Raw genomic sequence first — 13,078 nt, 5'->3', positions numbered from 1 at the left:
TGTATCGAAAAATTGATTGGTTAGACTTAACACAAAGAGAAACGGCCAATGCAGTCATCGGTAATATCTGTCGGAACCGCACACAAATGTTTCAAATTATTCAAATAACTATTGTTTTTGTTCATTCTTGAAATGAAAGTATCGAGCATTTGTTATAAGCAATAATGTGGCCAGCATAAAAATTCCAAAATTAATTATAGGCGGTTGGAGTTGAAATAAACTGTTATTTTCACTTTTATAAACTTCATAGTTTTTAATTACCACTCTTGTAATGATAACAGACTTAAATCAGTATATTTATAAATAAAAAGAGTATATTTAAATATTGGTTTGTTTATCTTTTGTGTCCTTAAAGCTTTGTTTTTGTAATGTTCTTCATACAATTAGCAATAACGAAAATGCAGTGAGACCGGGAGACCGGGTTACTAATTTAATTCGAAAAAAATGACAAACTAACTTTTGTAATGCTTACTTAATAAGCATTCAATTAATATTTATTCAAATTGTATAAATTATTATTTTAAAACTGTTAAGTCAATCATTTGACATGAAAGGAGGGAGTTTGCACCTGATTCATATGGCAACACTGACCTCCGATATTTAGTGACGTCCGAATGCAAATGAAGTCGCCGGGAGCTCCGGAGGAAGTTTGTAATGTTATGTTGTACTTGTTTATGCTGAGTCTCGTTACACTTTCTAAATATTTCTTGTTTGGATGTTTTAGATCATTCAATATAGGTACATACATCGGGTTCACTTTCCATTTATATTCGATTAGTTTACGTAAGCGGTCGAGCGGAGAGCTTCAAAGGCCGTCGCCAGCCCGCCGAGATCTCCTGTTCACGGTCTTCATAGCATCCGCGTAACTTCGAACTTTGTTTCGTCAAAAGTGTTGCTTCGAGAGCAGAAATTTGAAAATATCTGAAACAATATTTGTAAAGCGCAAATGCACTAGTGGCACGACTGGCCCTTACATTGTTCCTCTTCACGCACAACCCTTATACAGAGAACACACTGGCAACCGTTTGCTTTCATAATGTATTGTACAGTATGTATATGTATCCCCCATACGTACAACGTACAAAGTCATCCGCCGCCGGAGCGGCAGCGTTAGCGCGTACAAACACTTGAAACTCACGTTTAGCCTTTAAGTCCAAATTGAATGGAGCGTGCGTCCTATTATCTGGTGGACAGTTTCATTGAACGAAATAATTATAGGCCGCCTTCATTAGACCTGGTTCGTGCTCTCTGGATTATCGAGTGCTGTGTGAACAATCTCTTTAAAATGCAACAATAAAAAATGTACTTTATTGTGATGCAATAAGAGTCATTTACACAGTTATTCAAATTGGTGACCGATATGTGGCGATCGGTGTTGTGTAGGGAGGAACGGTACTAAATCTTATATTGTATTGGATTTAGAGGCTTGGCAAACAATGCTAAATTATTTTGTATTATTCCACTGTTCTGTACTCCTCATCTCAAAAAATCTGCAATAGGATTTCGAGATACAAGCCTATAAATGTCCTGGCTGAGCCTTGAGCCCATAGACATCTACAAGGTAAACGCGCCACCTACCTTGAGATATAAGTTCTAAGGTCTCATGTATAGTTACAACGGCTGCCCAACCCTTCAAACCGAAACGCATTACTGCTTCACGGCAGAAATAGGCGGGGTGGTGGTACCCGTGCGGACTTACAAAAGGTCCTACCACCAGTAATTACGGAAATTATAATTTTGCGGGTTTGATTTTTATTACATGATGTTATTCCTTTACCGTGGAAGTCAATCGTGAACAAAAATTAGTACCTGCCTATGGGATTCGAACACCGGTGTATCACTGCACATGAATGCACCGGACGACTTATCCTTTAGGCCACGACCAAGTCGGTTGCTACATAAGTTCTCCCCGTATTCTGCGAGGTCTAAATGCATATGTCTTAAGTGACTGCATCAAATCCTTTGTGTATTTTTGTTTGGCTTAGAAACTCTTTGGTATGTCTTACCCTAGAGGAATCCGCTCCATGCTCTATGGTATTCTATGGTATATTAGGGTTTGGAGTAGCCTCTCAGTCTATAATGAATATAATTAATGATACTTAATCACATCGTTTTATCGCTAAATCATCGTCCACCATACTCCCTTTGACACGAACATCTCCAAGTACTCAGACAGACTTGTTAATTAAATTAGTAATTTATATATAGTAGTGTTAAAATGTATTTCTCCATTTAGTTTTTTATTATATTTCAATTGAAAAGAACTAAATTAAATAAGTAGTTGCAAATATTACTCACTGATCACTTATCATCATACTTAAACCACAACTCTAACATGTTCCTGGCAAATAAATTTATATTAGTTTTTACATCTCTTTACAATGCCAAAAAGTGTTAATTCAATATGACATACCGTTCGCTTAGTATCTCATGTCCGAACTGTCAATCTGTCCGGAGATTAGTCCTGACGTGTTTCTGGCGATCGATGGCTGCGATTGATCAACGTTATCACGATCTCAAATACACGGCCGTCAGAAATAATAATTAATTGTTTGGACGTAACGATATATTACTGAGAAAATGAGTTTGATCAGCGATAACGCTGCGATCGACGCACTTATGTAATTGTTTTAATTTATTTATTAATTGTTTCTGCTCTGCTCGTGAGTCTGGCGAGTCGCGGGGACTTAATGGATGAAAAGTGTTTCATTTGATTTTGTGTGGGGGATCTTTTTACTAACGGCTTGATTTACTAACATTTATATGTAGTACATATTAGTTGACAGGCCGGAGGCTCACCGGGGGATCAACATTCATCTAAGAATGGCGTCTTGTCATAACAGATAAAGTCTAAATTCTAATGTTCGAAGGCTGGAGTAAGACGTTTCAGATGTTTAAATTGTTCCTGGCATCCATAGCAACGGTGACATATGGCGGGCAATCCTCGACTCCTGCGAGTGCAGCATCACGCAAAACCAATTATTGGGGCACAAGACAGAAGGCTCTTCTCTCTCCGGAGCCACCCGTTGCCGCCGAGTCGGGCGATCTCACACAAATCGGTTTCAGGTTCTCCCATGCACCGGTTTGAGGACCGGTGAAATACCGTCTCTTCATGCGTTTTGCAAATGAGCAATCGAGTGACGGGGGAGCGAATTACCCGTTCCACGACGGTTGTGACCCAGGAAGGTATCTATATGGTCTACGGATATTCTGCCGACCGTGGGTTGGGAGGTCTAACTTCTTTGTTTCAGGCCGGGGTTCGAACCTTCTACAAGGCCCACGCCTAAAAGGCTCGCGGTGTATTTGGGATACGACGGTGTGCATATGTCGGGAGCGGACCTCGAGCTCAAGAATATTTTTAGACCTCTACCCACCAAACGAATCTGCATGCACTCTCTTATCGGACATACAGTTACAACCAGGCTTGTGGTGGCACTCCTAGGACACCCGACAAACGGATCGTCGATGCGATCATCGACAATCAAACACATCGGTCTCTGTGGATCGAGTCTATCCGAAACCCATCAGGTTAACATGGCGGTCTCCATGATACTCCGGGATACACCACGAAGTCGAGACCAGCCTCCCAGGTCAGAACGCGATACGACAGCCTTTCTCGCCGCATCAGACCCATCCTCCTAGTGCCTGCGCGCTAGAGTGACAGCAGTATGCAGTACAGTTTCGACCCTCTCAGTTCATCCAGTACCATAATCGGGACAATACTGCCTCCTTATAGTTGGAGGAGCTAGACGAACGCCTCCCCCATCTCGGTGGCGGCACTGCACCGAGAGGGAATAACAGCTCTCCCTCTCCCGTTTCACCGCCCCGTTTTGGATTGGATTTGGACGGTGGATTCGCAGAAGTCGAGCATCGTCTGCGGGAGTTCTACATCGATCTGATTTTCTTTTTATTAACATCGGAAAATCCAATTGTGTTTATCGGTGCAGCCCATAGGCTGATATTCGGCTATTTCTTATTGACCCAAAAAAAAGATAATTATAAACATTACGTAAATTGAATTTCGTAAAACTGTTACGAAATAAGATTTATTAAAACATGCTTAAAAACTCCACAGGATGTTACCAAATTACGGATACATAAAATGTGATATTTATATTAACATTGGAAACCTTCGGTGGAAATTGTGAAAATTTATTTATTCTATGTAGGTATCTATTAGGTAAAGGTAAAGGTTTTTTTTTTTTTTTTTTTTTTTATGATTGAAAGTTTACTGGTGGCCCGAAGGCCTTTCCAGTTTCACCAGGACAGGTGGGCGAGCAAAGGCTCAGCCAAGAGGGGTGGGATTTGCTAACAACTGCCCGAGCGCCTCCGAAGGAGACCTAACAACTCAAGAGCAATTGTTTCGCGAATGAATCTACTACCGGATCGGAATCGCGACCCGCTGAGAAGATCCGGCGAGAAACTCAGCGGGCTGATGCATGGGTTAGGTTGCACGTCGACCTCTTTGTCGAGTTCGACGAGTACGGTTACCGGGGTCCCTAAGCCTGCCCCTAGTATTAGAGCTGAAGGCATCTAATGCAAAGGTTATTGGATCTGATGGATCCGTAAGGACGTGTCTAGGGCGTCGACGGTGACTGGCTCCTGCATGATCAGGATTCGGGGAGTAGTCAGCGGCGGCAACGATAAGGCGATTATCATGACGCATAGCCTTATCGAAGTATCGTTCAGACGCTGACTTCATGTATTTCCGAATTGATTCGAGGCCCAGGTCGTCGTGTAGGTCAACGTTCCTCACGAACCACGGAGCCCCGACAGCTAACCTGCAAAAGCGGGATTGTAGGGATTGGAGGGTGTCTATGTGTGTGCGGGCCGCGTGAGCGAACACCACACTCGCGTAAGTCATGACGGGCCTTATGCAAGTTTTGTAAAGTGTCACCTTGTTCCGAAGGGACATTTTACTCCGCTTACAGATCATGGGGTAGAGTCTACCGAGAATAAACGCGGCAAGGTCACGGACTGATTTTATATGCGGGCGGAATGTCATCGATGCATCCAGGGTAACGCCCAGGTACTTGACCTTCCTGGCCCAGGGTATGGGTTGTCTAAAGAGAGTAATCGGGGGTGTGAGATTCCTCCTCCTAATCCGGGAGGAAATCCGTGTGGAGCTTCCCCTCTGAAATAGCACCGCAGTACTTTTCGCTGGGTTGATGTCTATGCGCCATTTTCGGAACCACTGTCCTAGGGCTAGGGCTGCGCTCTGAAGCTTCTTCGCGATTAGGGACTTATTTCTACTAGAATAGTAAACAGTCGTGTCGTCGGCGAATAAAGCTAAATGGGTCGGCGGCGACCGGGGAATATCGTTGACGAATAAGCTAAATAGGAGGGGTGAGAGGACAGAGCCTTGCGGGACTCCAGCTGTGAGAGGTCGTGGGGAGGAGCGGGTTCCCTCGACTCGATATCGAAAAGAGCGGTTCGACAAGAAGTCCCGTATGATGAGCACGAGACTATCCGGCACGCCCATGTTGAATAGTTTGAAAATCAAACCATTGTGCCAGACTTTGTCGAACGCTTTTGCGACGTCGAAGAAGAGAGCTCCCGTGTATAACGGTTTTGGTCGATTAAGCCCCACAAGAATGTGCTCCGTGAGGCGGTGCACCTGTTGAACGCATGAGTGATTTGTACGGAATCCGAATTGTTCATCGATAAGAATGCCCTTGGATGAGACGAAGTCTCTGAGGCGTTTGTAGAGCAGACGCTCATACAGTTTGCCTAGAGACATGAGGAGGCTAATCGGGCGGTAGCTCGTCGGATGATTTTTTGGTTTACCGGGTTTATGTATGCCGATAACGTCCGCTTCTTTCCACACCGCGGGAAAGATACAGTTCGCCATAGCGGCATTGAAAATAGATGCCAACATCACGATGAGTTGGACGGGTAGAAGTTTAATAACGCGGTTGGATATACCGTCGGAACCGGGAGCCTTGCGAGGACGTAGGTCTTTGATCAAGTCTTTAACTTCCATCGGGGTGAGCGATCAAGCCTGTGTCGGTGACATGGCATAGTTAATAGACACTTCCCTTCAGACCAGCATCCCACACTTGTTGTTATGTAGCTGATGGCTTTCTTTTTACTGAGTGTGTGAATCACACACAGTAAGCTTGAACACGTAACTGCTACGTGACGGAAATACGTACCAATCCGTGCTGGCTACCACCAGCATGCTCTATCAGTAACCATATAAATTTAACAAATTTCAAGGATGATGTTTATTACATGGATCCTGGCAATCGTTCGTGGGCATGTGCTATGCCGCAGTCTGTCGACGTGAGCCGCTGCTAAAGAGTCGAAACAAACTCCGCTGGCTGGAGCAGCGCGGCTAGAGCGGCGGCGGGCGGGGTCCAGTTCGGCTTCAGAGCATTGTTTTACTGTCGAAGCGGAATGCCCGCGCCGCCCATTAGGGCGCCAGCACGACACGAACTCTGATCACAGGTGATAGCGGCCACCGTGCCACAGTGCACTGCACTGTAACCAGTACCACAAGTGCGGTTCAAGAGGTCTTTTTTCCCACGTAATTGTTAACCCTGGAATGTAATAATATAATCATACTGATGGTAGGCATACCTATTTTGAGCACATTCTAGCATGTACCACTCTGCCTATTTCTACTCGGTGTAGGTCGTGTGAGCGCCAAGCTCGCCGCGAGTGCATCGTCCGACATTGATGATGAACCAAACAAAAACACATTCTCGTTCACAGAGAACCGGAGTATGTGCTGACAAATGTCGTACTTCAAGTTATATATCTCCCGCTTGCCATCAGAGATAGTTCCTAAGTCGAAGTCTATTATTTACAACATCCGACCCGAGAAGTTATAAAGCACGTACCTGAGATATAGTAGCATCAGTACACAGCACAAATCTGCAAAGACTTACCGAGCAAAGTAGTGCGTTGATCCGCTCGCACCGCACGTAAGCGACGACTGTTAGACTGAGCTCACTGCGAGCTATATCCACACGATACGTTTCGATATGACATGTGCGCTAGATCGCGACTGACAGACACGCAGAGTACCGCTAATGCATCGCCGGATAACACTAAACGATGATACCGGCCGCCCGACCGACGGACCTCCACATACAGACTCTTACGAATACGTAATTCGTGTACTTGCGAGATGAGGTTCATTTGATCTATAATAAGTATCTGTCCTCGATGTAACATGATTGAAAAGGCTTGTGGAATCTTCTACGTCACATTACTGCTGCCGACATGGTCACAGCGCTTGGTCACTCGGCCGGTGGAGCTGGACACCTGGAATAGGTTCATGGATGCTATGGATGCCTTTGATGCCACTATTAGAATGAGAGCATAATTACTATAGACGGTTGTGGTCTCTTGTGTGTGAAGCTCGTCTGTAGAGATCACATCAGAGGCTACGAAAGTAAAGTGGACAAATTCAATTTCTGTATCAATAGAATGTTCGGAGCTTTTAAAGTTCGGCTCTAAGGTGTTTCTCAACTGTTATAGGTATCAAATTCGTTCACACAGGAGAAAAAATTTCAAACACCTATCATGTATTTAGACGTTACTATTTAATTTTAAATATATTTAACGGAAATAAGTTTTATACTAAAATCGGTTCCCTGAGATAAAATGTTAAATCTTACAAAAATCCCAACTCACTGACTTTCTCGCCGAATCTTCTCAACGAATAGCGATTCCGATTCGGTGGTAGATTCTAGGCTGACCGTAAGTGTTGTTCTTGCCAGGATCAATGCTAGCAAATTGTTTTGTGCTCAGTTCCATGAGCTCGCCTGTCAAAACATCCACTCGAGGTTACTAACAGAAACTAAGTAGACAAAAAGACAGAAATCGATTTTTCTAGAATGAAACCATTTGGAATTATATTATACCATCCCACCCAAACATCAAAATAGCCCGCCACAAAACATTCATTGGGAAGATTGAGAATAAAATTATAAAGTTCGTACAGGAGGCATACATTATACGAGTAGATAGCGAGACAAATAAAAACACTGAAGTTAAACCTTCGTTACGCTATCTGTGCTCTGTATCAACCTTCATTTAAAGGTCGGCCTCCACTACGGATCTCTGCTATAATTAAATTTATTAGGGGGTGAGGACGGCTTGGAAGTGTGGCTAGTGCTGACTTACGAATATTTCACCAGGTCATCCCATGAGACTCTGGACCAGCGTGGGCCCTCCCAGTCGACTAGACAGGACCCGCACGACGCGGCGTGCAACCCGCCACCGGGCGAGGCGGAATGCCGCGCCGAGTATAGAAATGAGTTAGGTGGATGATCATCCTTGTCGATAGTCCCACCGTAATGTTATGCAAATGTATTGTGACAAGAAACACTAATCGTTTTTGTTTTTATTACAAACAAGACTTCCAGTTTATAATATTAATTGAAATAAAGTACATATTATTCACTACAGACATTGTCTTCCCAAAGTATTACATTGAAATTTATAACATTGTTTACAATGCTAATGAGAATTAATTACAATTTGTTATTGTAACGAGATGCGTAAAATTATTGTTCAATTAATTAAATTACGAATTGTGCTTCTAACTCCTAAGTACTTTATATGTAGTGTGTAAGCGTGCTTATACTTGGCTCACACCTTCAAGATATTTCTTACATGCTCCAAACCTGAAGCTGTTGGCATGTCTATAGACTATAGATCCTATACATAAATGTGTATATATGTATACAGCTCCCGGTGAGCGCTTTTTACAATGCAGTTCAACTGGGCTACACCACATCGGAATAAATAAAATTGTGTCATTTTGAGTTTGTCAAGTTGAATGAAAACAACAAGCTCAGGGTATTTGGAATATACAGTCTTCTTTTAGACCTCAACAAGCTTTTAGTTCCATTCTTGCTTCTGTTCACAAACATATTGTTCATCACAAACATCAATAAAATACTAAATTATCAGCCCGTAGTTTTCGAACAATTTAAAGTCTTATAAAAACAGAAATAAATGTTTAGCTAAGTAATAAATGTAGTCTTCAGAAACTTAACACACTGATTTTCGACCAAGAAATTATTAAAAGCATTAATATCTTTAACAATATTAAATAATTTAAAATTAAACAAACAAAACGTTCAATTTTTGACAAAAATTAAACTCTTTCAATTGAAGACTATATTTGTTACTTAGCTAAAGATTAAAGCACTGGCGATGTTCACGTCCTAGTCGCCATTCAATTTATGAACGGCTTAAAATATTAGAGAAAAAAATAGGAACTAGAAGGACGGAGTCGGGCTCCTCACTTTCGACCACGATTTGTTTTATTGCTACGAGCTGCTCTCGGCTGAACGCTACCAGCCGACCAACGCGTTACTCTATTATAATAATACTTGTATATTCTGCGGCCGATACTCCCCCTTGGAACACGTAAACCTGAGCGGCTGGCTTGCTGCGCGGCGCCAGTGGGCAAGGTACCGCCGGTAGCGGTACCTGTGTGTGTGACGTCGTAATATGCTCTTCTTCTCTAATACTTAATGCCTGATTTATCAAGACATAGCTCCAGCAGATGGCCAACCAGCAGGTCTGGGGTGAGCGTGGAGCTCAAACACCTGAATCGTAGCCGAAGCGACTATCTAAAGTAACTAATGTTGGTTAAATATTTAGATATTTGCTTTCGCTTACCACATTCAACATGTTTTTAAGGTTAAGGTCTCTCTGGGCCGCTTCACCCAAACAGCCCGAGCGTTCGCTCCAATACAAAAAAAGTACATTAAAATGGTTACAAATTATTCTGATCGTTAAACAAAATATTACATAAATTAAACACTTCTAAAGGACGTTTAAATGTTTTTCATAATATATTAATTATTAACAGCGTTATAAATATTCCCAATTACATTCAAATCGTATATTTATAATAATAAAACTAATTTTAATGAGATTTTTGTAATAAAAGTGTGTAGTGTACGGAGCGGTTCCCGGCCACTCTCCCATAACGCGTTATTTCGATTCGCTCATTTTACGAGTTCTCCAGTTGTGTGATACACATGCCTGGATATGCGCACAGAGTACTACCACTGCTTAGTGTAATGTGGTTATAATGTTTTATATTAATATTTTATAACCGCTCCAGATACTCGCAAAAGTCGCTTATCAAAGTCATACTCACCTGTGATTCCAAGATGAAAATCTCGTGAAGCTGATTTTATCTGCGAAATCGACTGCACATCGGAGCGCCGAGTGCCAGTGTAGCGGCGTGTAGTGAGCGAGAGCCGCATCTCTACAATATCTCTACAATACTCTACAATCGTGTAATAAAAATGAAACCCCCAAATTATAATTTGCGTAATTACTGGTGGTAGGACCTCTTGTGAGTCCGCGCGGGTGGGTACCACTACCCTGCCTATTTCTGCCATGAAGCAGTAATGCGTTTCGGTTTGAAGGGCGGGGCAGCCGTTGAACTTATCAAGGTAGTCTATGGGCTCCAGTAACCACTTAACACCAGGTGGGCTGTGAGCTCGTCCACCCACCTAAGCAATAAAAAAAATAAAAAAAAATGCTGCTAAAAACTCCATGTTGTATTTAAACAAAAAGACTAAACAGAACAAGAGAAAAAAGTATTTATTATAATACGCGCAGGGCTCCCGACACTGAGGTCGTGAATGAAGAGAGGGTCACCTTGATGTTGAAAAATAAATAATAACACCTGTATAAAATAATTACTTTTGTATGGATATAATAATTTTTGTATGGATCAGCTTGTTGGACAACAAAAGTGGCGGATGAAAGGCGATTGCATGCAGCAGAAATGCGAATGTTGCGATGGATGTGTGGAGTAACGAGAATGGATAGAATACGGAATGAATATGTTAGAGGAAGTCTGAAGGTGGCACCTGTGACAGAGAAGCTGAGAAGTGTGCGTTTGGGATGGTATGGACATGTGATGAGACGAATTGAAAATGAGGTTATTAAGAGAGTGTTAACTATGAATGTGGAAGGATATAGAGGAAGAGGTAGACCTAAGAAGAAATGGATGGATTGCGTGAAAGACGATATGGGTAAGAGGGAAGTGAGCGAAGAAATGGTATATGATAGAAGAGTATGGAAGGAGAAAACATGTTGCGCCGACTCCAGGTGACTGGGAGAAGGGCAGGATAATGATGATGATATATAATAAATTCTAAAATTATTAATTTAGTTACATAGCTATAACTTGAATACTCCCATAAACGAAGTATTATTTCGGGCGGCTGTTATTCTGCTCTGATAATCAATCATGTGAGATTGTGTAAGTACCTATATATTGGGTTGAAGCCTTCCGAATGAATTCTGACACATGACTCATTCAGCGCTGGCGGCAGAGACATGAGTTCAAGGACCGCAGCTCTCACACATTGTTATTAATCTCTCCTATAATTTCTATCCTATTGCAAAACTACGAATGTCTCCACATTTGAAATATTACAAATAGCATTAGGGTGATAGTTTATTTAATCTATTCATTCGTTTAAATACATGTTCAATGTTTGTTGTGGCGTCACGCACTTTCAAAAGCTTTAATGGATTTCAATATGTATTGGAATAAACATTACTTCAATAAAACAGTACTTCTTCAAGAAATCTTGATAGATGTAATTTTTGTACAATAAATAAATTATTAGTTTATTAAGATAAAAATAAATTTGCTGTCCGGTTAAAATGAAGTAAAACTATTTTTATTATTGTATTTTGGTCAAAGGATCGCGTAAACTGATCCGTAGGGCTGGACACGAGCTCAGCAGAACAGCCGCGACTGCAGACGAGCTAGCGCCGGTAGTTTGTTCGCAGGCGTGTTGTCAACGGCTCGTTATGTTTTTGCGACAAGTCGTAAAGTGTCGCGACGCCTCGCTGACAGCACTGTCAGCGAAGACAAGGCGTCTACCTCGTGCTGCGTCTGTATGTAGGTACACAACGTGCTTTTGGTTGGTAGTTATTTGCTGTTCGGGTATTCACGTTGCCGGTTACCCAGGGAACGGTCCTCGTGTGAGGTCGCAGTACCTGCGAGCTTGACGTGAGTGAATACACTATTTCGGTGCTCGCCGTCACGCTACCGAACTTAAGGAACTATCCCTTACTTTAGTGTCGCCATTCAACCCATTTCTGCGGCGAAGCTATAACATAGTCCAACTTAGCGCCACCAAATACTGCAGAAATCATTTAAGTTCAGTATTTCAACGTACGCCAAAGCACACCGATGAATTCCTATTATTCCTCTTAAGGTTTTTTAAATGTAACCAACAAAAAAAAAGACTAACAAGGAAGGATATTAACTGGTTTATATTTTACAGCATCCTCATCTCGGACTCCACCATAAACTTTTCATTAGCTTCCATTGTGATCTATAGTTTATGATGGACCATGAAATTGTTATAACTCATACGTGAATTGTTATGATTACTGTGAAATCCACTGATTGCATTTTACAGCAGACAGAGAATGTGTACTTGACGTTCAGTATGTGAACAGACGCTTGCAGTGAAGTGGACCACTCTCGTCCAGCGAGCACGCCGCTGCCTGTTGTATTTTATTTTTATGAGTTGTTTTAAACCATCGTAAGTAGCAGTGTAACCCGTTTAGTAACACTTACGTACGATGTATATTTTTATAATTCATCATAATAATTAGCTTAATTCCAGTTCATTGAGATTTGAAGGCTCGGCAGCGAACACAACGTCACAGCGGCACAGTTGAGACGTTTCATTCAGAAACATTAGTGTCCTTTCTGTACGGGCTTTTAGTCTCATACAACACGATTTCGCACAACGCGGGACTTTACAGGAAGATGTCTACCGTGGTACAGGAGGGTTAGCTGTACCTTGTACTTTGTGAATCAGTGTTCAGTATCGACTGTACAAAGTACGGCTCAGGGAGTCGGATTGTTTTCACAGAGAGAAGCGTCAAATGATTTCATTTGTATTAATTGTTACTTCCATTATTCCTTTAAATTTCAACTCGGCATACAATTGAAGTGATGAACACATGACGTTTGAATAATAATAATAATAATAATAATAATAATAATAATGTTTTTATTTCAAGTATCCATGACTCATATAAATTGTTAATAAGACTTAGA

This window comes from Bombyx mori, chromosome 25 (genome assembly GCF_030269925.1).
Source record: "Bombyx mori chromosome 25, ASM3026992v2".
Taxonomy (NCBI): Eukaryota; Metazoa; Arthropoda; class Insecta; order Lepidoptera; family Bombycidae; genus Bombyx; species Bombyx mori.
This window is presented reverse-complemented; position numbering follows the sequence as displayed.